Source organism: Dermacentor silvarum, chromosome 4 (genome assembly GCF_013339745.2).
Source record: "Dermacentor silvarum isolate Dsil-2018 chromosome 4, BIME_Dsil_1.4, whole genome shotgun sequence".
Taxonomy (NCBI): Eukaryota; Metazoa; Arthropoda; class Arachnida; order Ixodida; family Ixodidae; genus Dermacentor; species Dermacentor silvarum.
The window spans coordinates 7982083-8006242 of NC_051157.2; the positions used below are offsets into that span (position 1 = coordinate 7982083).

At 46.4% G+C, this 24160-nt stretch overlaps 1 protein-coding gene across 1 annotated transcript in view; it reads left to right on the plus strand.

The window, feature by feature from the left end:
• Window positions 1-6709: 6709 nt before the first annotated feature.
• The window catches only part of LOC119449396 (transient-receptor-potential-like protein), a 244160-nt gene continuing 226709 nt past the window's right edge, over window positions 6710-24160 (plus strand). Inside the window, exon 1 of the mRNA XM_037712564.2 lies at window positions 6710-7017. The gene's annotated coding sequence lies outside the window, so the exon portion shown is untranslated. The remainder of the gene's footprint in view (window positions 7018-24160) is intronic.

Genomic DNA, 24160 nt, shown 5'->3' on the forward strand with positions numbered 1-24160 from the left:
TACTCTCGGAAACACCGCACTCTTCAAATGCAATCAGGTAAAATACTTGGGCCTTTATATCACGTCAAACCTTAACCGGGAACCTCACATCTCCTCCATATGTCAGACCGCCGAAGGCAAACTGTCCTTCTTAAGAAGGAAGCTGTGCAATACTCCGCCATATGTCAAATTAAATGCCTACAAAACATTTATTAGACCATCATTAGAACATGCTGATTTAATCTGGAGCATTTATCAAAAAACCTAATTGATAAAGTAGAGCGCATATAATAACTGTCAGTCAGATTGATATATTCTGATTATTCAAGGCAATCCAGTGTCTCTGAACTATTATCGAAAGCAAATTTAGGACTACTTGCACAACGAATAATAGTTTCAAAGCTTAAATTCATCTACCTTCAAAATTGCCTTCAATCTCCTTCAAATGGCCTTCTTCTACTTTCAAATGGCCACTTCAAAATTCCACGGTCACGTTAGTTGACCCGTTTTTACACTCATCAAGAACTAACAACAGTAAGGTAATTCGCCAACCTCAAAGCCGCGTTAATACACATAAATATTCACTGTTTTCCTCTGCAATCTCTTATTGGAACGACTTACCTAACAGTGCTGTGTGTTGTAATATTGGGGAATCTTTTGCAATCAAAGTTAAAACCATTCATTTTTGTTCATGATTTTTGTTGCTTTACCTTTGCAACTACTCCTGCAAGGGCCGTCAGAGCCTGCAGTATGTAAAAAAAAAAAAAAAAAAAAAAGAAAGATAGAAGATATGCGCTGGTGCACATACGCGTAGGGAGTGTACGTCACGTTCCCAGCATCGGTGTGCAAACTGTGGAGCGGAGCATGCTGCATCATACGGAGGGTGTCCCAAAAAGAGATCAGCCACTCTTGCACGGACAATGGAGCCAATCCAGGGAAAAGTGCCTAAACGACGAGAACCACCACCGAATCCGGATGTGATATTTACATCTACAAACCAAAAGCAACACGACATGGCACAGCGCAGCGACACGGCTTCGAAAAAGTATTTCGCCTCAGTCGTGAGAGAAGACCAGCAAAGGCCATCACCTGCAACGAGTCAATCAAAGCCCTCAAGGGATTCAGCCGCAAGCCCACAACAACAAGTGTCCCCAATGTCGCAGCAGAAGAACAGGAAGAACCAAGAAAAGCTGCTAGATGGTAGCACTGTAAATGACATATCAAGTATGCTGATTCCCATGATGGTCGCAGCAATCAAGGCTATTCTCCGTGCCAGTCCGTCGTTTAAAAGCATCCCTGAGGTAGAGGCCGTCCTGGCTTTGAAACCACTGGTGTCGTCTTCTTTCACGGCGAAACGCCGTGATTCTTCGGAGTAGCAACGATGGCGTCGCCAACAATCGTCTCCGCAAGCGGTGTCCACCAACAAACACTTCTGCACATGCACTATATTCCAGTGGAACGCTCGCGGCTTGCCCTCGAAGTTAGCAGACTTTAAGTATCTTGCGCGAGTGTACCGATTCCTTTTTATGGTCATTTCCGAGTATCGCGCCGAGGAGCAGTTTAGGATAAAGGGTTATTATTTTCATCATTCAAGGCGAGAAAACGGAATTAGCCGGCTGCTCGTTGGATTTCGCTACGACATGCTTGCCTCTGTGATTGACATAGCACCCCATGACAAGAATGAATATATTTGCGCAACCACAGTGATTGCATATAAAGTGTTTACCCTGATTGGCGTCTACTTGGAACCAGGATCACCTTTCGACATGTGAAGATTGGAAAACTTATTGACAAGCACTCAATCTCCACATATTATTTGTGGCGATTTTAACGCACATAACGAGATCTGGGGCAGTTTACGTACATCATGTGCTCGTGGTGCTAAGCTGGCGAAGCTTCTTGCAAGATGCAATATAGAGCCCTTGAACGATGGCAGCATAACATATATGGAAAACCCGAAGACTGTTAGCTGCATTGACGTCACATTCACATCAAGTCGAGTTGCCCTTATGTTCGGCTTGTGTACAGATTTCGAGACTCGAGGTAGTGATCACTACCCGATCCTAATCTCTGCCCTCCATTTTCGGACGTCACCCAGAAAAGTGAAACTGAAGTCGGTAGACTGGGAAGCTTACACAGCAGCCGTAGACAAAGGGATCACAGCCTCGACTACGAATGCAGATTTAATACCGACAATAGCTCATTGCCTCAAACAAAGTACCCGCTCTGCCACTAGGCATTGTAATGTACCTACTAACGACGAAGAATTCCAAAGGTTATGTGTCATTCGAATGTGGGTGCCGAAAGGAAGGCTCTACGTACTAAAAATATCGAAGACCTCAGAACTTGTCGACGGGCACAAAGACACATGCGGCGTTACCTCACCAAACTGAAGCGATAAAAGTGGAGGGACTTTTGTGGGACGCTGTACATACGAAAACCGCTGAGCAAAGTCTGGCGAGTCGTCAGAGGCATTCGCAAAGAGCCGCAACAGCTTTATCCTTTTATCGCCCTGTCATTACATGAGCGCGCATCACTGAAAGAGGTGGCAGAGCAGTACTGTAGGCTCCTTTCCAGCGGGGCACAACCTTCTCTGCAAATTGCAAGTCATCAGCATATAGTCCACCTCGAGCGACCCTTCCTGACTTAGAATTCCCATTTACAATCGAAGAGCTCACGGCACCAATCGGCGACACAAACAAGCGATCATCACTTTGCCATGACGGTGTGAGTTAGGAAGCCTTCGCAAATCTATGCCGCTTATCTTGCCTACGTCTTCTGGATTACTACAATGCCTCATGGATAAATGGGGAGGTTCCTACGGAATGGAAGCTTGCGAACGTTATTCCTATATTGAAGCCAGGGAAGCAGCCAACAAATTACGCCTCCTTCAGACCCATATCTCTGCTTAGTTGCGTAGGGAAGCTATTCGAAAAAATGATTGACAAACGACTAAATTGGTTCCTTGGAACTACAAAAGTTTAGCCGTAGGAAATGAATGGCTTCCGGCAAAATAGGTCCGAAATTGATATTGTCATTGTCTTGGTATCATCAATTGAAGAGGAATTGGTCTGGGGAAACACACCTACTGCATTATTTTTGGACATTAAGGCAGCATATGACTCGGTCTATCATAAAGCAATACTCGACGCTATGGAAACCCTTGGTCTTGGAGGACGGCTTTACGCATGGATTACAGACTATCTTCAAGGACGCCAACTTCTCATGTATACCCCGAATGGCCCCACGGCGCTTTATGCCGTCGAGAAGGGAGTGCCACAAGGAGCTGCGCTAAGCCCGGTATTATTTCATTTAGTCATCATCCATCTGAGAAGAAACCTGCCCCTGTGGCGTCAGAATCACACTGTATGCGGACGACACCTTCATTTGGAGCGCGGCGCGTTCCCGCAGTACCACCCAACAACGTCTCCAGAGAGCGCTGGCAAATATATCGGCCTACCTAAATCCAAGGGGTCTGAAATTGTCCCCCGACAAAAGCGTTGATATGGCTTTCACGTGGAGGCGTATGAAAAAATACCCACTAGTGTTGGGGGGTTGCACCCTTCCATACGTCAAGACACAAAGGTTTCTTGGAGTGATGATCTATAGGAACCTCACATGGTCACCTCAAGTGAGAGAAAAAAAAAAAAAAACTGATTGAGAAGATTTCCTCGGAGTCGCACGTATTCCGATTTTTAGCCGGATCACAGTGGGGCAGCATCTGTTGATCAATGGTGCTCCTCCATAAGGCCTACGTTGACGGGACACTACGGTATTACGTGCCTCCCGATCCTGCAGAAAATGTCTCCCACAAGCAAGAGAAAACTTGAGGCAGCACGCAGCAACTACCTTCGACAATGTATTGGCCTTCCAAAGGGGTCGTCCCGCTCAGGAACTCTTCAGGAGCTGGATGCCTGCCTCTTGAAATGCAGAAGGCAGTTCGGATTACCCTCAGACATGTCATTAATACGAAGACCCACTTTTTAAAGGATATTTCTAGAAACCGTGCTACGTCTAGCTTTGGGCAGGTCGTCGGAAGCATATCTATTTCGATTCCCGCTCAAGCGTCACAAATTATGACACGAAACATTTCATCATGGACACTGTTACCACTGGAAAGCGTGCCGTATATCCCTGGAATCAGTGCGAAAAAGAAAATGCCTCAAGCAGCGACTTATCAGACAGCTTTGTAATATATACACAAGGAATACGCAGCCGCAACGCACATTTTCACGGATGGCTCTACAACTCCACTTCTCTCATCTGACTTTTTGTGCCCTCTACAGGGCAACGATTCTCGTTTCGTCTTGAGCGAGCGACATCATCTACTTCAGCAGAGTTACACGGCATTAAGGAGGCCCTTGTGTATGTACTTCGACCAAAGACATGGGTGATTTTCACGGATTAAAAAGCAGCCCTACAAAGTATGTGGAACAGCACAAGCGATGAAATAACCATTGACATTTGACATTGCTTATCTTAACCATAAGGCTAAGATTGCTGGGCATTGCATAAAGTTCCAGTGGATACCTGACCATGCCGGTATATCGGGTAAATGAAAAAAACGGATGAAGCTGCCCGAAATGGACTCCATACCGAAATTTCAGAAGAACATATTTTACCAAAGTCGATGCTTCAAACGTGGCAAAAAATATGCCTATCAAGAAAAAGACCGCTTCTGGGAACTGCCGCTTCACCAAGATAACTTTCTGCGTTATATTGACCCAGAAATGAGATCGAAAATTCCACGACCACTTCCTCGACACTTAGAGACATTGTACCATTGTCTTCGACTGAACGTGGCATACACGAATAATTAACTGTACCACTTAGGGCGTACCACTAACCTCTACTGTGATAACTGTGGCAGCTTAGAGACAATGGAGCACATACTACTAGAATGCCCCGCGTACCGCGACGAGAGGCAATTTTTTGTGTAATAAATGGACATGATTTGTCGCAATCAGTTAACGCTACCCAGCATCTTAGGTCCAATGTGCGGCCCTTCAAAACAGCGGCGTGTTTTCGATTTATTGTTCAAATACCTGTCAGAAAAAAAAAAAGCTTTAAAGATTCACGATTTTATATAGAAAAGCCTAAGTTTACCCTCCATCTCACGTGTAAATATTAGTATCAGGTCCACTTGTGCATTTCATATTTATTTTTGTTCCCTTTTTTCTCACTCTCCTCTGGAATCTTCTAAATCCATTCCCCATCCCTATACAGAGTAGCATGTCAGCCGTTGTATATCCGCCGGCAAAAATATGTTTTTCTAATAAAGAGCCTCTTGCATCGTTCTCCTAGAGTGCTCTGGCATACTTTTAAGCCCTGGCTAAAGGGGTCTACAGGACACCCAGTATACCGTGTGTATGAACATTTTTTTCAAGCGAAGCGTGTATACGCTAGCCTGCGCAGGTGATGTAACGCTAAAAAAAGAAAAAAGCTGTTCTTAGAGCTGCAGAAGTGGTCGGCACGCGCTCGTGCCACTACTCCCGCTTTCGTCGTCGGCTTCAAGCATCGTCGTCGTCGGCTTCCACGTCTGCTTCCACAGCCGTCGTAATAGGGAAGCCGCGTTTACGGGGGTATGCCATTGCTTGAGGGGGTATGAGTCATTCATTGTCTTAGGTAAGGGAGCGATTTAATTTTGAAAAAATTTCATAAAAATTCATCCAGAATGAACGCGCTTGGGAAAGGGCTCGTCATCGACGTGCCGATTCTAGCGTGAGGGCTTCCGAAGCCCAGGCCCCCAGGCCAAACGTCAGCGAAGAGCCGCCGACCCTGAGTTGCGGGAGCGCGATGTTGAGGCTAAACGTCAGCGTCGTCTAGCCCTCCAAGAACCCGACAACGGTGGTGCACGCCTCGGCAACGCTAGCGCCAACTTCCCCGGTGCGACAACCAGGTTTCAATGCGAGTTTCTCAACCGGAACTTGGGAGCCAGCTGCAGTGCGTGTGACCGGTTGTGGTTCGAGCACAACATGGTACTCGTCAGTGCAGTTTGTTCGGAGGAACACCGAAGAAACACACGACAAGCTTCGCTTACCCCTATTTCCTCGACAGGGGAAGGGCTACAATTTTTTTTGTGTGTTTTAGTTCACACAAGGGAAAAAAAAAAAAAAATCGCATGGAGAATAATTTGGCCTGTTATGGTCGATTACTTGAAGAGCCAGACGTTACTTGCCCGACAAATCGCATTGTATAGGTGGCTAACTAAAAAAAAAAAAAAAAAAAAAAAAGATTCTCTAGTGAACTTTTGTTAATTGTTCACCTTAACGAACATGGTGCAATTACGAAATTGAAGTCGAGCAGTAGTGAAGGCATGCCTGCTTAGCAGAAATCCCAAGGCTAGCGCCAATTTCGAGGTACCGGCCTCCAAAATCTGCTGAAATGAATGCGGTGGTGCCACAGTCCCGAACTGCTTGACGCATGCTTTTGTGAAATTTTTAGCTGGAATGTGACCTACAAGGCAAGGCAAGCGTTTGTCCCGCGACTATTGCCGTTTGAACGACCAGAGGTTCGGAACGTTCAGGCGAAGTAGTACATCGGATACTGTGGCTCCGATTAATTGAGCTTTGGGAGCGCTATCAGCGAATAAATCTGCCCAACGCAGCAGCGGCGCTCCAATCGCGACACGGGCGCGATGTGCTGCGCACTCGCGCCACCTGGTGCCCTCCCTTTCGTCATGCCGCGGCTGCGCGCGACAGTGGCGGGAGGGATGCGGAGCGCGGCGGCTCGCTCCTGGCCTCACTCCGCAGGCGCGGCCAAACGTTCGTCGGCAGCGCGGGACGGGGCGCGATGTTTGCTCCTCGGTAGTGACGAACATGCGTGCCAGCCGACCTGTCGCTGCTTGTTACTCGTGTGGGATGCTCAAGCAGTGCTGACAAGCAAACGTCATTCGTGCCCCACTGGCTACCTGCTCACAGACGGAGGATCGTCCGCAGCACTGGCCTCTACCCGAAAGTGATGTGTTGTCTCGCCAATGCGCTCGAGCGGAAGCTGCACGAGACCGTGATGGATGGCTTCGACAGTCGGGAACCTGAGGTAATACCGTGTCACCCTCCTCCATAAAACTGGAGAGTATTTGCGGCTGCGCTTGGGGCCTGCCGAAGCCGCTAATCTTGCTCAGCTCCTGTCCATCGAAACAATTCGGGCGAATAGGTTTCTAATCCGACGTGGCCAAACGCAGAGCAGCTAACCGTGTACTCGGAGGGACATCGTGCAGTTTTAAACCGGACACTGCCGACCACGCTTCGTTTGCGCTGCGTTGTTCTCCCGCGCGTTCAGCTTTGCCATAGAAAAGTCATTCCGCTATCTGCGACATACGCAAATTTTCCGGTACATTTTCATCCCTTATTGGCGTATTGTGGCAGACAAATTCCCTTTTGGGTAATTAAAATGCTCGTAGAGAAGAGCGAGAAGTGCACGAATGCTTCCGACTAAATTCATACGTATAAGCGAGTTGATTTCGTCTCAATGCAATCACAGTAACATTTCTTTCTTTCTTCCTTTCTTTCTTTCTTTTGACGTTGATAAACAACCTACACAGTGACAGCGGCTTTCACACTTCACACCTTATCTTCGGACTTTTATCCTCATTGTTCCGTCTTCCTGCGAGCCTTTTTTTTTTTTTTTTAATCCATCCACACCAGTCGATGGTATTTCCGTTATTTCTGCGCGTTCACCTCTCGCCTTCTGCCACAGCACGCGAAACGATTCCACAGCCGAAACGAGGAAACGATTCCACAGCCGCAAAGTGGCAGTAAATCAACACCAAGCGTCGAGTTTGCTCGCAGTAGCGGCACACTGGCGGAGGCTGTTGCTTGGCATCGCTTGCCCTTTCTTTCTTCAGCTAAGCAACACCGACTCTACATTGCAGTCAGTCTTTGCAGATGTTACGTTCTTAGTAATTGCCTTATAAATGCGCTTAATTCATCTTTCTTGCTTCCTGTATAGGGTGAACGTGTTCACGAATTGCGATGTATGTTTTTTTTTCTTTTTTTTTTTATGAAGCTAGCCCTGCGGCATAATTGTTTATTTAAATGAAAGCACGAATGGCCCTCGCTTTCTATTAAGCATTTTTTGTTCCGTTCGCCTAATTTACACGCACGGCTGTACCGAAAAACAAATGCATCTATTGAAGGACGCAGACATAGCGTAATCTTGTGAAAACCGCATCGTATGGCAAGAGAATTTCTATAGTGGGTGCTGGAGATGTTTTTCTGGCCCACGTAAGCCTAGCATGCCACCTCAGATGGCGAGGTTGGCATACGAAATGACGCATTCGTGTCGCGCTTCGCATTACGCACACAGCAGTAAGCATGTCCATGAGCGAGAAGAACAAGGAGATTCGGAGGGTGTATACCACGTGACAGAATATGAAGCCACACGAAGCATAGGGGAAGTTAATCGTCATTTTTAGTTCAAGCGCACAAATAAGAGGATAAAGGGAAACGAAAGTGGACGAAAAGATAACTTGCCTCAGATGACAGCCGAACTCACGTCTTTCGCATTATGCATGCGATGCGATGCTTGACCAATGAGGACTTACCGCGGCGCAATCACTACCGTACCTGATGTTAGCTGCAAGGAAATTGCAAAGGTTCATGTCAAACGCACGCACGTGTGATGTTAGGAACAGACAACTGGTTAATCAAGCCTCCTATTCTACCTTTGGCATCAAGGCTGCTCAATTCAGGGCCCTCGCTATGCGGTCAGAGAATACGGAAACCGGAGGAGCTGAACAAATTTTTTTTTCTCTTGATCACAACCATACGAAGTGGCAGAATGTGCCTGCCAGTGTCCGAGCGCTCAACGAAGGCACTCTTAGTCTCGTTTGGTAAGCAGTCGAATGCGACACGTGCCAAATAAAGGAATAATATTAAATAAAGCTCCAAAACCGCTTACACTCGCGACAGCCACACACACAAACGGTATAAATAAACCTCACCATTCATGAAAAGCGCACTGACTGTGAAGAAAAACAGAGATTAAGTTGTTTCGAATGAAAAGACTTCACTTGCAACACCATCCGCCCTTTCAGCGCACTTATATCCTCGGCTCGTCTGAACGCAGAAACATCAGCGCTGCGTTTTTGTGCGCCAAGAAAGACCCGTCGACAGATACCATTTCTGGGGGCAGCACAATGAAAAGGCGGCGGACGTCATAGCTAAGCAAGGAAAAGGAATCGTTGCGACAGACGACGGCAAGCGCCACTCTGCCCGGTTGTCTATCGTCAGAAAACGAAATAAAGAAAAACAAAAATCCCGCTGGTTGTTTAAGCGGTTTTGTGGAATCGGTAGGCTACCATGGAATAACTTTCTTTTTGTGAAAATTAATGATCATGTCGGAAGGCACACTACCAGGCACTTATTCAGTAAGGCGGCCGTTTGGACTGACTGGTTGTCATGCCTGGTGCACTAAGGGGGCGGGCGGAGGGGTAATAAAAAAATCATGGAGTCATTCCACTCTGTGAAGCTGTGAAGGTGGATCACCAGCGAAGCTGTTTAGCACACGGCACAGACATGACACATAATTTTGAACAAAGGTACGAACGCATTTATTGTCTTGATCGGTGGTCATTATTTGTCTTGATCGGTGGACAATTGGTGTATGCGGCCCGCCGGCGCCGAGTGCACTGTCGCATCTGTTCTCGCCGTCGCTCTTCATAGGCGCGTTGCACCTCGGGAGTCCGGACTATACGCGGCCTCCCCATTGCAATGACAGAAGTTAAATCCAAAATGGATAACGGCAACTTGTCTTTCTGGTTTGTTTATATACCGCCACCACGAGAGAGCGGGAGGAAACTAGATACGCAAGCGCTTGGAACGCCGACAAAGAGAACGTAAACATGTCCGACGCGGGTCGCACAGCGGCAAATCTTTGAGAAACCTTTATCATCTACCTGGGAGTCTACTGATCTTGAAAATGGTGCCTATTGATAACTAATCCACTCAAAATGCATATCTGAGGGACGCCGACGAGCCAGCTGTGGAAGACGACGACAACGAACGCGCGAGCAGTGCCACGAGCGCGTTCGCGTGGGACCTTAGGTTTTGCTTACGCACATGAAAAATCCACGGAACCCTAGCCATAAACAGCTCGGCTGTAAAAAGAAGAAAGAAACAGCGCGGGTGCAATCTGGAACACACAGTGTCACATTCGTTGTCTTTGTATTCGGCATTTTTGACAGTGATAGCTGTTATGGGTTCACTTCCCCCTGGTCGTTTTACTGTCCGTCGGTGTCGTCGGTGGAATCCCGAAATCTGTTGCGAAGAAATACAAAGAAAAAAAAAACCATTCGCGAGAATTCCAACTACCGATGCTGCAGCGGTGGCAGCGAGCATTCCACTTCAACGCCGCGAGGTGCAACACCCACAAACGAACACGACAGTCACTTTTACTTGTAGAAAGGAGATTGCTCACTGGCACCTGCGAACATTCGCTCCAGCAGACACCGCACGAGACATTCGAAGGCTTCAGGCTCATTCACGCCGACTGTTGGCGACAGCAGTTCACAGGACGGAAAACACCAACGGTTTAAAGCAAGGAAAATACCGTGGCCAACAGTCGGCAGACCAAAATCGGTGTCGTGTCCGACTAGTGTGAATGAGGCTTTACGGCGCATTACATATTTGGCCAGCTATCGTGTCACTGCTTCGCGTTACGGGCGAAACTGTAATTCAGCGCCCGTGCTTCAGTCACTCACTTGCATGCACACATTAACGGATGCGTGCAGCAGCAAAGCCCTCGGAAGGGTCACTTCAGCACACACTCACAAAGAGTTAAATGCTGCCGTGTATATATATAAGAAAAAGTGAGACGTTGGCAATGCAATATCTGCTTTTATTTCATACGTGAACGCTACCAACGTCCATATATTGAAAAAAAAAAAAAAGAATGAACAGGGCTGGGGTTCTAAGCCTGCTAGGTAGGTATAGGCAGTAAAATTTGAGGTTCGGAAGAATCTTCACCCCGTTTTTATAGGGGAAAGACTGCGGGCCGCTCCCACGTTGGGACGGGAAGGTCAAGACTCACCGCCGTATCGTGGACCTTATCTGGACAGCCCGGAGTCGATCAATCCATTCGTGGTTCTTGACCAATGAATGAAATGCGTCCGCCACCAATATGTGGTCCGTGTGGTGCTGTAAAGAGGGGCACTCCCAGAGCATGTGTTTAAACTCAATAATGAAATTTTGTTTGCTTCCTAATTTATTTACGTAAAAAATACGCATTTCTTTAAATACAAAGAAATCGGCAGCGTACAAAAGTTTGGGCCAGGCAACGAGTTATCAGAGAAATTCTGACCATGCAGGGGCGATGTTTTCGGTAAGAGACGATGATTATAGTGCAGAGCGCATATACACTTAAACATGTTCCGCGAGTGCGGTATGTCCATAACCCGAGGGCGACAATTCGCCTATGCGTGGTGGTGCACATCCAGAGAGTTTATCCGTGACGTTAAAGAGCACTAGCAGCTGAGCAATAACATTAGTCACGAGTATACTTTCAAGAATCCGCTTATATGGCCGTTGGCTACTAGTGGAGAAAATGAATGCCAATGTTTCTGTTTTTGACTTTCGTGCCTAAACCACGGCACCGGTGGATCTGTGTGATATCATGGACTACGGAGCATTTTTTATTGGTTGCAGTGTTTTCGTGCGGTGAAAGTAATAACATAAACTCACCGCGGTGTGGCTGCGGCATTACACTGCTGAACAGCGGGCCCGATATCGGTCGCGGTGTTCGATAGGGATGGAACGAAAAAAATGTCACAGTTTCGCCCTAAGGGCGAAGCAATGAATGCGATAGCAACACAGCAATGTCATACGAAGTAAGGTGAGCGGCTTTGGTAGCAATATGAATTGTAGTAAACATGAGCTGATTAAGTAAGCAGGTGTGCTGCGGCGTAAGTAGACCGACATGAAGAGAGACTCGATGACCACGAGAAGACGCGTGTGAAACGGTGGTGTTGATGAGAAGCGCTTCCCGTGGACAGCGCGTGCGAAGGGACACACCTGTAGCGCTGCACTGCCGATCCGGGCAGCATTGCATGTGTAGCGTGCGTTGGAAAATGTCGCCCGACTAGTACTAACTGAATGAACAAGCGTGGTGTGAGCGCGCACAAACAAACACGAATAGATCACACTGAATGACTGCAGACAACGACTGTCAATACGCTGGCAGCAAGCATACGCCGCAGCGGGCGAAGGTACGTGCGGTCTATCGCTTCAACGGAAACTGAGCAGCGAATGCACGGCGCGTAAAGGTCAGAGCCGTGTGGAGATAAGAGACGGTGCGGACGAGCGACGAGCGCGGTTGTTGGCAGAGTAGTATTGCCCCCCCCCCCCCCCCCCCCCCCCCCGCTCCCTCCGGCGCTGGCTTCCTGCTTCCTTGCTTGCGCGTGGGAGATGAGTGCGTTCGCTTTCCGTGATAGCGCGCGTCCCCGCACGCTTCCGCTCGGGCATACGGCGCGCGGCGAAGATTTTATCTATACGGAACTTCACGGCGACGGCGACAACGACGGCGACGCCGATGGCAGAAATCCGGTTGAAGTGTCCATATAATTGCTATCGCAATAAAAGCGGTCGTGTGCAGCACTCTATCAGGTGCACTTTAAAGAAGTCAAAGTGGTCCACGTTAATTCAGAATCCTCTTCCACAACGGAGTCTCTCATAAAACTCAACTGTGCGCTTTCGGAACGTTAAGTCCCCCAATTTATTAAATGTTATAAAAAACGTGAGTGTTTAGTTGTAACCCTTGTTCAACGACAAATACTTAACCAGTCACGAGTAGTTACGGGGAAGCTAATTCAAATGATTCCAAAGGGGACTGAACCTGGCAACGTTCAACACGCGAACGCTCTCGAGTGAGGCGAGCTTAGCAGGGCTGTTTGAGGAATTACCAGGTATTACCTGCGATATTATTGGCCTTAGTGAGGGTAGAAGAACTGCTGAGGCTTATACAGTGCTGACTAACGGCCACGTCCTCTGCTACAGAGGTTTCCAGATAAGAGGAAATTCGGGGTAGGATTTCTAGTCCATAAGGACATAGCGGGCAGCATTGATGAGTTCTACAGCATTAATGAGAGGGTAGTAGTCGTCGTAATAAAGCTGAATCGGAGGTATAAAATGAAGGTAGTAAAAGCCTACGCCTCAACGTCCAATGACGATGATAAAGAAGTAGAGCAGTTTTATGAAGATGTTGAATTAGCAATGAGAAAGGTACAAACTCACTATACTGTAGTCATGGGCGACTTCAATGCAAAAGTGGGCAAAAAGCAGGCTGGTGAGCAAGCAATTGGCAACTACGGCATCGATTCTAGGAACACTAGAGGAGATATGTTGATAGAATTCGCGGAAAGGAATAGGCTCCGAATAATGAATACTTTCTTCAGGAAGCGTAGCAATAGGAAGTAGACCTGGAAAACCCCTAATGGAGAAGCAAGAAATTAGATTTCATACTCTCGGCCGATACCAGCTTAGTACACGACGTAGAAGTGTTAGGTAGGATAAAGTGCAGTGACCATAGGTTAGTGAGGTCTAGGATTTCTCTCAACTTGAAGAGAGAAAGAATAAAATTAGTCAAGAAGAAACAGGCCAACCTAGACGCAGTAAGGGTAAAAGCAGACCAATTCAGGCTGCTGCTCGCAAACAAATATGCAGCTTTAGAACAGGAAGATGAATACAACATAGAGGTAATGAATGAAACCGTAACTAGGCTGATCTCAGAAGCAGCAATTGAAGTGGGAGGTAAGGCACCAAGACAACCAGTAGGTAAGGTCGCCCAAGTAACAAAGGAGCTAATAAAGAAACGGCAAAACATGAAAGTGTCAAACTCTAGAGATCAGATAGAATTCGCTGAACTGTCAAAAGTGATCAACAAGAAGAAAGTAAGAGATATTCGAAATTATAACGTTGAAAAGATTGAGGAAGCAGTAAAACATGGACACAGCATGAAATCAGTGACAAAATTTGGCACAGGACAAGGCCAAATGTATGCACTGAAAGATAAGCAGGGTAATATAATCAGCAATTTTCATGGCATAGTAAAAGCAGCGGAAGAATTTTATACTGACCTGTACAGTGTCCAGGGCAGCCAAGCTACTTTCATTCGAATTATAGTGATGAACAAGATACAGAGGCTCCTTCTATAACTAGCGATGAAGTTAGAAGGGCCTTGCAAGACATGACCAGGGGAAAAGCTGCTGGAGAAGATGGAATAACAGTCGATTTAATCAAAGCTGGAGGAGATATCATGCTTGAAAAGCTTGCAGCTTTTTAGACGCAATGCCTCAGGACTTCAAGTGTACCAGATAACTGAAAGAATGCAAACGTTATACTAATCCATAAGAAGGGAGACCTTCGAGAACTGAAAAATTATAGGCCCATTAGCTTGCTTTCAGTACTGTATAAAGTATTCACCAAAATTATTTCCAATACAATCGGGACAGCACTTGAATTCAATCAACCAAGAGAAAGGCTGGCTTCAGGAACGGATATTCTACAATGGATCACATTCATGTCATCAATCAGGTAAACGAGAAATCTGCGGAGTACAATCAACCTCTCTATATGGCTTTCATAGATTATGAAACGGCATTTGATTCAGTAGAGATACCAGCTGTCATAGAGACATTGCGTAATCAAGGAGTACAGGAGGCATACGTGAATATCTTGGGAAATATCTTCAAAGATTCTACAGCTACGTTGGTTCTCCACGCGAAAAGTAGAAAGTTACCTATCAAGAAAGGGGTCAGGCAAGGAGACACTATCTCTCCAATGCTATTCACTGCATGCTTAGAAGGAGTATTCAAGCTCTTAGACTGGGAAGGCTAGGATCGAGTGAGGATCGACGGTGAATATCTCAGCAACCTTCGGTTTGCAGATGACATTGTCCTATTCAGCAACAATGGGGAGGAATTACAACAAATGATTGAGGGCTTTCACCGAAAAAGTGTAAGAGTGTGGCTGAAGATTAATATGCAGAAGACAATGTTAAATAGCCTGGCAAGGGAACAAGAATTCAGGATCGCGAGTCAGCCTCAATAGTCTGTAAAGGAGTAACGTTCATCTAGGTCAATTACTCACAGTGGACCCTGATCATGAGAAGGAAATTTACAGAAGAATTAAATTGGGTTGGAGTACATACGGCAGGCATTGCCAAATCCTGACTGGGAGCTTACCACAGTCGTTGAAAAGAAAAGCGTGCAATCACTGCATTCTGCCGGTGCTAACATATGGAGCAGAAACTTGGAGGTTAACAAAGAAGCTCGAGAACAATTAAGGACCGCACAAAGAGCGATGGAACTAAACATGTTAGGCCTAACGTTAAGAAACAGGAAGAGAGTGGTGTGGATCAGAGATCAAACGGTGATAGCCGATATTCTAGTTGACATTAAGAGGAAAAAATGGAGCTGGGCAGGCCATGTAATGCGTAGGATGGATAACCGGTCGACTACTAGGGTTACAGAATGGATACCAAGAGAAGGAAAGTGCAGCCGAGGACGGCAGAAAACCAGGTGGGATGATGAAGTTAGGAAATTCGCAGGCGCAAGTTGGAGTACGCTAGCGCAAGACAGGGGTGATCCTGTCTTGCGCTAGCGTAATACAGGATCACCAGACAGGGGTGAATTGGAGATCCCAGGGAGAGGCCTTCGTCCTGCAGTGGACATAAATATAGACTGATGATGATGATGATGAATTCAAATTGTTTATGGACTACGAGGTGAAGTTGATAGAGATGGAGTAGGAGGTATTTGCTGGGATACGGTCTTCAGGCATGGTTGAGCCTATAGGGTACGGGATCGAAGTTCCAGGAAGTTCCGAAGTTGTAGGCCGAACCACTCTCCACCACTTGTAAAGGTGTTTATTAGTCACGAGCGGTTGGGCCGACCGTCACAGCAGGGCACGGACTCTCAGCACGAGCCGCGTTCCCCGAGCAAAGCGCTGGAGTGATTGACCCACTAAAAAGCGCTGGAGAGGATGGCCCACTATAGCGTTCCTCTTCTTCGTTACAATATCTATTTTTTTGATGCCTTCGCGTTTTCATGCGAGTAGAACGCAAGGATCGATGCACATCGAGTCTCTGCAAGATTATTGTTCAGGTTGGAAATCAAGGGGGCAGGTTTTCTTTTTCGCGACCAACAGAGTCTGGGTGTCATTAATGTCTCCTCGTTTAAACACCGAGGAATGGCAAAACGTCTACCTCCTATGTAAGTCGTACCACGGCCGCTGGATAAAAAGTACACACGCGTGCGCGGAAAATTAGCCACTGAAGCAAGAAAGTATATTCGCAAATGGCATTTATTCTCACGCACGTTTTGCAGAATGCGTTTCTCGCCTTATTGTTGTTGCATCATGTTTCCTTTCCCGGTCACATGACAAAGGGCGAGGGCTGCAATGCGTGGAGAGAGAGAGAGAGAGCGGTTCCGTTACGCGCGTACAAAGGGCTTGAGTCAAATAATCTTCTTACTGGCCCAGTGTGATTGCGGACGGGACTTGGGTGACTACGAAATGAGTCCCGCAACGGCAGCGCTTTGTTTGTCTGGTGTTTCGACTGACAGCGGCCAGCTCCGTTCGTTCGTTCTCGCCACGCGTAAAATGCTACCCCCAGCATAGACTCGGCTGACAAGGAATGGTTTCTGAGAGTCGTTTTCTATTTTTATACATAATGCACGAACAGACGTCTTTTGTAATGTTATTTCACTTCGTTTTCGCAACGTGTCGCGATCTCTTTGCATCGAGAATATCAGCACATCACTTGCACCAAGGAAGCTACACGCAACGAACTTGGGAAACCATTTTACCCAGTATGAGGCATAAGGGTGGTCCGAATTAGAGTAGAGGTTAGAATTGATTCGTGACGTGAGCGAGAAGCGACAAGAATAAGTACGCGCTGGGGAAGAGTCATACAGGAACCACCGTAGTGAACACCTATCGATACCTTACTGCTACACTGTCCGAAGAAAACACGAAAGGCCTCGCAAATATCGTACATCTATAGGCACTGGAAGACAGAAGAATAGTAATAAGGAAGCGAACCAAAAACTACGAAACTTTCTCGTAAACGTTCAACAACAGAACGTACGTAAGTGGAGCTTTGCGCGTTTTCCGCAGGAGGATTGATGTACGCTCCAGAATTCTAGCTCACTGTGATGTGCCGTTTCGGATCGAGCTGGCCACGACAGAGAGACGCCGCCTTCTCTGGGCTCAGAGTCGAGCCCAGCGTGCGGGTGCGCTTATCTTCCTCAGCAGCCGACCCGATGCAAGCGAGAGCAAGGCGCAAAAAGAGCAAGAAGGAGAAAAGAGGACCGATCATGCGGAGAACATAAAACAAAAACGAGATCGATGAACCGGGACTCGCCACCCAAACGCAGTTCTCCCTCGGATTGCGGCGAAAGAGACAGAGAGCAAGTTAGATTGATTAAAGGAAAAGAAACATTTTGAAGGTAATCGGGAAAGGAGGCTGCTAGCTCCACGGTGAATAGATGTGCTGCAGACTTCTTTTTCATTTTTTTAACTGATCTGAAGATCAGTGCTCATGTGCAGTCTTTACTTTCTGTTTTATCCACAGAACACGTTTCTCTTCAGCGCAGCGAGTTGATTCTTTTGTACCATATTCAGTTCGGGCGTGAGTCGCTCTCTGTCGGCCAGTATTGCGTCATAGCCGAACTATGCAGACTTAGGGCTGGTCACACGTACGCAAGATAAATTTGTTTTGCCAACATATACATGATTGCCAGACAAGTGGAGGTCTTCAATCACATTGGAATTACACCCGAACCAAAAGGGTAAGCCCCGCGAAGAATACACGTGCCAACACGAATGCTCTGAAACCCTTTGCTGCGGTTCTTACGTTCGCAGATACGAGAAGTAAGTCGCTCGCTAACTGCGGCACGACCACTGCAGACCACACGCGCGTATTATCGTGATATGTTTCGCAACCTGCATATTCTTGCGAGTGCGATGCTGTAAGTAGTAGGTTATCAACATGAAGTTGCTTTTAAATAATTTGAAATCTTTTAGATTTTGATTTTTTTTAGATAAAGAAAATGACGAAAGCAAACTACCAGTCGCGAGTTTAGCTCGGGCGGTAACTCGGATGCTGTAGATTTCATCGTACTCTTCCGCCGCAGCAACGTTGCGTGAACGTGGCACAGCGCTCTACACGCTATCGTGCGCAGTGTCGCCAGTGTCTGCTCTTCATGGTGGGCCCGTTGAATATACGTTTCTTATGTTATGCCTAAAGATTATTGTCCAACCTTCAGCTGATGAGCCAAGAAATGACCAAGTAAAGGGATAACCACCGTATCAAATAAATATTGGTTGGTGGAAGTCTGCTGCCGCGTACACCGTAACCTGTTGGCAACTCGAAAATCTGTTACTGGCGCTGGCAACACTGTTCAAATAAACAAAGATGGCTACGACATCCAGGTTCATGTTGGCTCTTTCGCTTGGTGCTGTGCTCAAGTTTCTCGTTTGCGGCGTCGAATCGAGCTGTGTCGTCGAAGCCGAAAGGGTGCTTGCTGCCGATTGCTTAATTTTAATTGGTGTCAAGGATTTCAGCGACAAAATGCGACGATGCGCTGTGCGTGCAAACGTCCGGCCTGCCTACCGAGCCACATCAGTCCTATTTAAGGATAAAGAGCCTTTCAAGCGAGCCGGAGGTTAAAAAAGGGAAGTGTTCGTACGTAGCGGGCGTCCGAACGGTGCAAGCACTATGCATGCACTTGCAGGCCCCGTTTAAAGGGGATGCCATTAAATCATCATCACTTGTTCGCGGCGTTTCTACACTGCTACAGGTACGATACTTGACAGTTCTCGACCTTCGTGTAACCAACTCCGCTCTGCGACTCGTGTTGTAGTACATCACGTAGCATCCCACAGTTTATAGGCAGTAACGTCTGTCGTGTCTTAAGAAGCTAAATTAGGATACTATTCACCGTAGAACGAGGCTAAAACCTGTTATCCTACCTGGTCAGTGTGTCTTGGGATAAAAACAAAGTTTCGTTTGTGAGTCGGGGTGCACCTTTATATTTATAATTAGCTGACCCATGTGATAAGGTATAGTCGGCGTCTGGTGCTCGCAGTACGCAGAGTTCGAGGTAGGGTCCGGGTTTGGCAACACAACAGACAGCTGCCGCCCGTAGGAATTCTCAAACCCCGGTGAAACGTAAGAAGTAAATAACAACCAATCGCGGACCAAGCTGCGTTTCTTCCAACAGCTTTCCGAAATTTAGCGAGGGTTTTCTTTGAGCAATACGACTGGTCTTAGAGTAAATGGAAACGAATCAAACCAGTTGTAATGGAATTTAGCTGTGTACACAGAGTCGGAAAGGAAACTAGCGTCGCTATGACCAGGTCGAATGCTCCAAATCTAGAACGAGCGGTGATCGCAGTTGCTTCTAAATTTATTTCGAGCCAACGAACTAACAACTCGCCACGCTGAATGAGAAAACATCATCTTACGCTTACACCGCTAAAGTAAAGCATGCTATGAAAACGATATGTTGCCTCGCGGCATAACGTGTGTCATGATCATCTTCAGACCTTCCGATCTGGTTATCGTTCCTGCTACCGGTGCCTGCGGATAAAAGCACACTAGAAAAACATTCTGCCGCTTATGACATTACAGTATTACTAACGCAGGAGGCAGAAAACTAAACTAAAAAAACAAAACAAATGAAGCTTCAGCGTACATCGCTAATTTATAAATTAAAGCGCCTGCCTAAACGAAGTGTATACACACCGTCATTTGAAACGCTAGCAGCATACTTAAAATATACAAAACGAAAGCAATGGTCTACTCGCCTGGAATAAAGTCGCCCCGAGTCAAGTGTTTCGAATTAACCAGCGTAGTATCGGTCACCTTTTCCCAATGCGTAAGATTCTTATGAATGTCGGACTCCGATGCACGTCGTCTATTCCTTAATCATACATTGCTGTCTTTCCACCACGATGACACGCATAATGGTACACAGCAAAATTCTTTCGACATCCGTTTTTACAGCGAAGCTGTTAACGGATAGGTTCCCCAGGATCATGTCTGCGTGTAGAAAAAAAAAAGAAAAAAAAAACTATCATCCGCATTTGCTTTGGCTCCATGTGCGTGGCGGTTTCCCAGCCTTAGCGCAGGTGTCACAACGGATGGCGGATGGCCCATTGTTATACCCCTCGCCACCGCCGATGCCTGTTTCACAAGTATCGTGATACTCGGCGGCGGCACGTCCCACCAATCGCTGTGTATCTTTGTGTCGTGACGTAGAGATCGCGCTAGCCCTGTTATCAGCAGTTGCCTTTGGACTCGCTATAGCACGTACGCTCGTTAAACCACATCTTCCAGGATCCTGACGTCAGGATCCTGATGATGCCGCGCAGTGTGCCGCGGCTATGAACGCTGTGGCTCATACGCTAGTCTATGACGTTGGGGCCGACTTGGCGCAGCAAACGCACTACTTGGCCATCGCGCCGGGTGAAAACAAGACGCCGGTGTCCTTGCTCTTTGACGAACATGCCGATGATGCTCAATATAGTCAATAATGATAATATATAAATTCACTATAGCAATATTCACTATAGAAGACCCACCATAATCACAGCTTCACTGGCTTCCATCTTACAGTATAGTGAAGGGCTCTGATTTTTTTTTTTTTGCTTTTTCGGGCTTGTGCGCGGCCGCATCACGACGATTTCAGAACCACGAGGCAACGTTTCAGCGCACGCTATAATGCGAGAACATGAGGCTGCACATAGATCGGCTGGTTTACGGCGAGGCCGCTAGGGAGCGAGCCTTTACTTGGTGTCGCGAATTGTGCGGAAGCCTACAGCGGTCCCCAGTTGGCTTACCTCCCAACTACTGCACCAGCAAAATGCTGCTTAGGTTTGCTGATTTGACGGGAACCTGCGCGTTTAGCATTACATTGGAGCATGTGGCATATAACACGTGAGATTTCTAAACACGCTCTGAAGAAGACCGATGCTTACCGGCAGTGCACGTCTGTTTAATGTGATGCACGCTTTTCGGGATACAGCGGCGCTTTTCTGATAATACCGGCAAAGCGTTAGTAGTTGAAAGCGTTCGTGTTACACTCTTTCACGGCGGATTGAGCCATCTTTACTGAGAAACTCGATCGGTGCGACATTCCTGTGGGTGCTAAGCTCGACGTCTCTTCGTTTTACTTAGTTCTGGATGTGTCGCAGACGAAAGCAGGCTGCTTTCATCGCCATCAGTTGTGGACGGCTCATGTCTAGAGATGGCAGGCCATTTTGTGTCCTCAGTCTCAGGAGGATAGGCGGAAGATGGGCGGTGCTTTACACCAGTGCAAACGCTTGGGATCTGCACGGTGTCTAATAGCAAGTAATCAGCTCCCAAAATTATGTCGATAGGCAGGACCTCAAAGATCGAACTGTCTGCAGCATTCTTCTTCCCGTAAATATATATATATATATATATATATATATATATATATATATATATATATATACATATAATGTATCTCATGAAGACAAAGAGGCGCTCGGCCAGCGGGCGCGTGGAAAGAGGAGGAAGTAGAAGGAAACCATTCCATTCCAGCCAATCAGGACGTGCAAGTTTACGTTTATGCAGATGATATTGCACTCTTCGCGGCCGACAACGACATATATTCTTTATACCAAAAATTGCAGATATACTTTGAGTATGCTTGAGGTATGGCTTCAATGAATTTGCATGTCATTAAATGTAAGTAAAAGCGCAATATTGGTGTTCCCACTAACGGATCCGGTTTCACTCTCTATATTTTACAATCAAGAACCCATTCCCCAGGCTGAGTCCCTTAAATATTTAGGTATCATTTATGACGGAAAACTCAACTGGAGTCCACATATAGAAAATCTAGCATATAAGGCACAGCGTGCTTTAGGTTTACTACGCAGACTGAGCAATCGAAAATATGGGCTACGTAGGGACGCCCTCATAATGATATACAAAATGTACATGTGTCCAATATTGGTATTCGGCTGTGTATTGTTCTCGGGAAGCCCTGCTTATAAAACTAAGCCTCTGGTTCTTTTGGACCGTGAAGCCCTGCGCCTGTGCCTGGGACTCCCTAGGTTTGTAGCAAACAATGTTCTTTATCAGGAAGCGCGCCTACCAACATTGCCCTGCAGATTCCGCATCTTAACGATACAAACATTTCTAAAATTTTACAGTTTTCCAATTAGACGACCTGAATATGTATTGATAAACGATCCAAACTCTTTCTTTCTTGCTCATTGGCCACGTTTTCACACCCCACAGATTATTTTTGTACAAAAGCAATTAGATAGTTTAAATGTAAAAATTCGAGACGTTATTTCATCATATGACTCAAATCAGAATTTAAAGATTGAATTCGATGAAATTTTCCCTCAGAGCCCTAAGTTCTATTCAGTCAGGTTATTAAATAATATGTTGCACATAATATATATATATATATATATATATATATATATGCACACGTACACACAATTAACATAATAGTCACTGACCCTTCCGTGAACGACGATAAGGCGGGCGTAGGCATTTTCTCGCTTTCCCGTATTTGAAGGTGAGCTCTTATCAATGATTCTAGCACTGCGAAAACTCCCTTTAAATGAAACCAGCGCGGTTATTATAACAGGTTCCCTTTCTGTCTGTACTGCGCTTACAGCTTCAACTAATTCACCCCAGCTCGAAAGACGTTTCTAACATTAGTTCCCCCCCCCCCCCCCCCCCCCCCCTTAGCTGAATCCTGGAAAATTATCATGGGTACCGGGACACTGCCGATTACATTTCAATGAAATGGCCGATTCATTAGCGCAAGCATCCCTGAATGGACTGATAATATCGGTCCTTCCAGTGGTGGCACAACTAATAGCTATCAGATATCGGAAATTTTCAATTCATAGCGATATCATTGAAACAATAACATCTTGGACTGAATATCAGCACCTAAAATTTTTGTGGAAAATACATTGGTGTCCGTCAAGACAATCGGAAGTAATAATCACAAAATTACGCTGCCGTGTCCCACCATTAAACCTATATTTACACAGGGCTGGTCTGGAGATATCGCCGCTGTGTCAATTCTTTCTAGAAATAGAAACCGTAGAACACTATCTTTATTGCGATATCACTTATATGGACACTAAAAGAGGATTTCTGCCGTCGCCGTCGCCGTGAGGTTCCGTATGACGTCAACGGCGATGAAATCGTCGCCGGACGCTATATCTGCGAGTGAAAGGGCGCGAGGGACGCGCGCTTTCACGGTGAGCGAACGCACGGCGGAGACAAAACGCGCGTTCTGCGCCGTGCTCCCTGAAGGGCTGCAGAATTAAGCGTCTCTTCCCTCCTTTACAATCACCATATATATATATATATATATATATATATATATATATATATAGAGAGAGAGAGAGAGAGAGAGAGAAAACGCGACTTCTTTCGTCGCGTGAAAGGCCGTGGGGGGGGGGACGGGAGGGAGGGAGGGGAGGCGACGTTTAGCTGCGGCACCAAATGCGTATTTATATAAAAACGTTGCGAGGCGAGAAGGTGGTAAAGACTTACGACGCTGCTCGACGAGTTTCCCGTTCTGATCTCGTCGAAAACCTCCGAGCCGCCCCCAGAGGTCCTGGCAACAGTCACCAACGCCGCGCGCGTTCGGTGCGAACGCTGGAAAAACGGCGACGGCGTCGACAACAGTTCTGCGCGTTGCTGGTACTGCTGCATGTCCAAGCTTATACAGCTGATAAAACTACTATCCTTACTCTGTATAGCTCTCTGCTAAGTTGCTATCGCAATTGATGCTTCGCCTTTCGGGTAAAACTGCGACATTTTTAATATGTCGTCGGTATAAATTACAAAAAAAAAAAGACTTCTTGAAATTCCGCTTGCTAAATTAGGGGTAAGTTTAACATTAGAAACAATACTCACTTTCGGTGCCTCGGTATTTGGCTTTAGCCACAGGGACGTATTTTATGCCGTTTTTGGTTTCATTCAGTCAACAAAACGAATAAAATTTTAAATCCATACTTTTACAGTTCTCTGAGAGATAGTTCAGTTTTAATGGCTGGCATTAATATTATAAATTCTGCAGTTTAGGAAAATAATCTGTCTGTTCTTATTGCACAGTAACTGTTGCTTTAGAAACCGTATCTAAAAGTTCAGGTGCCCAATTCTTGGCCAATCC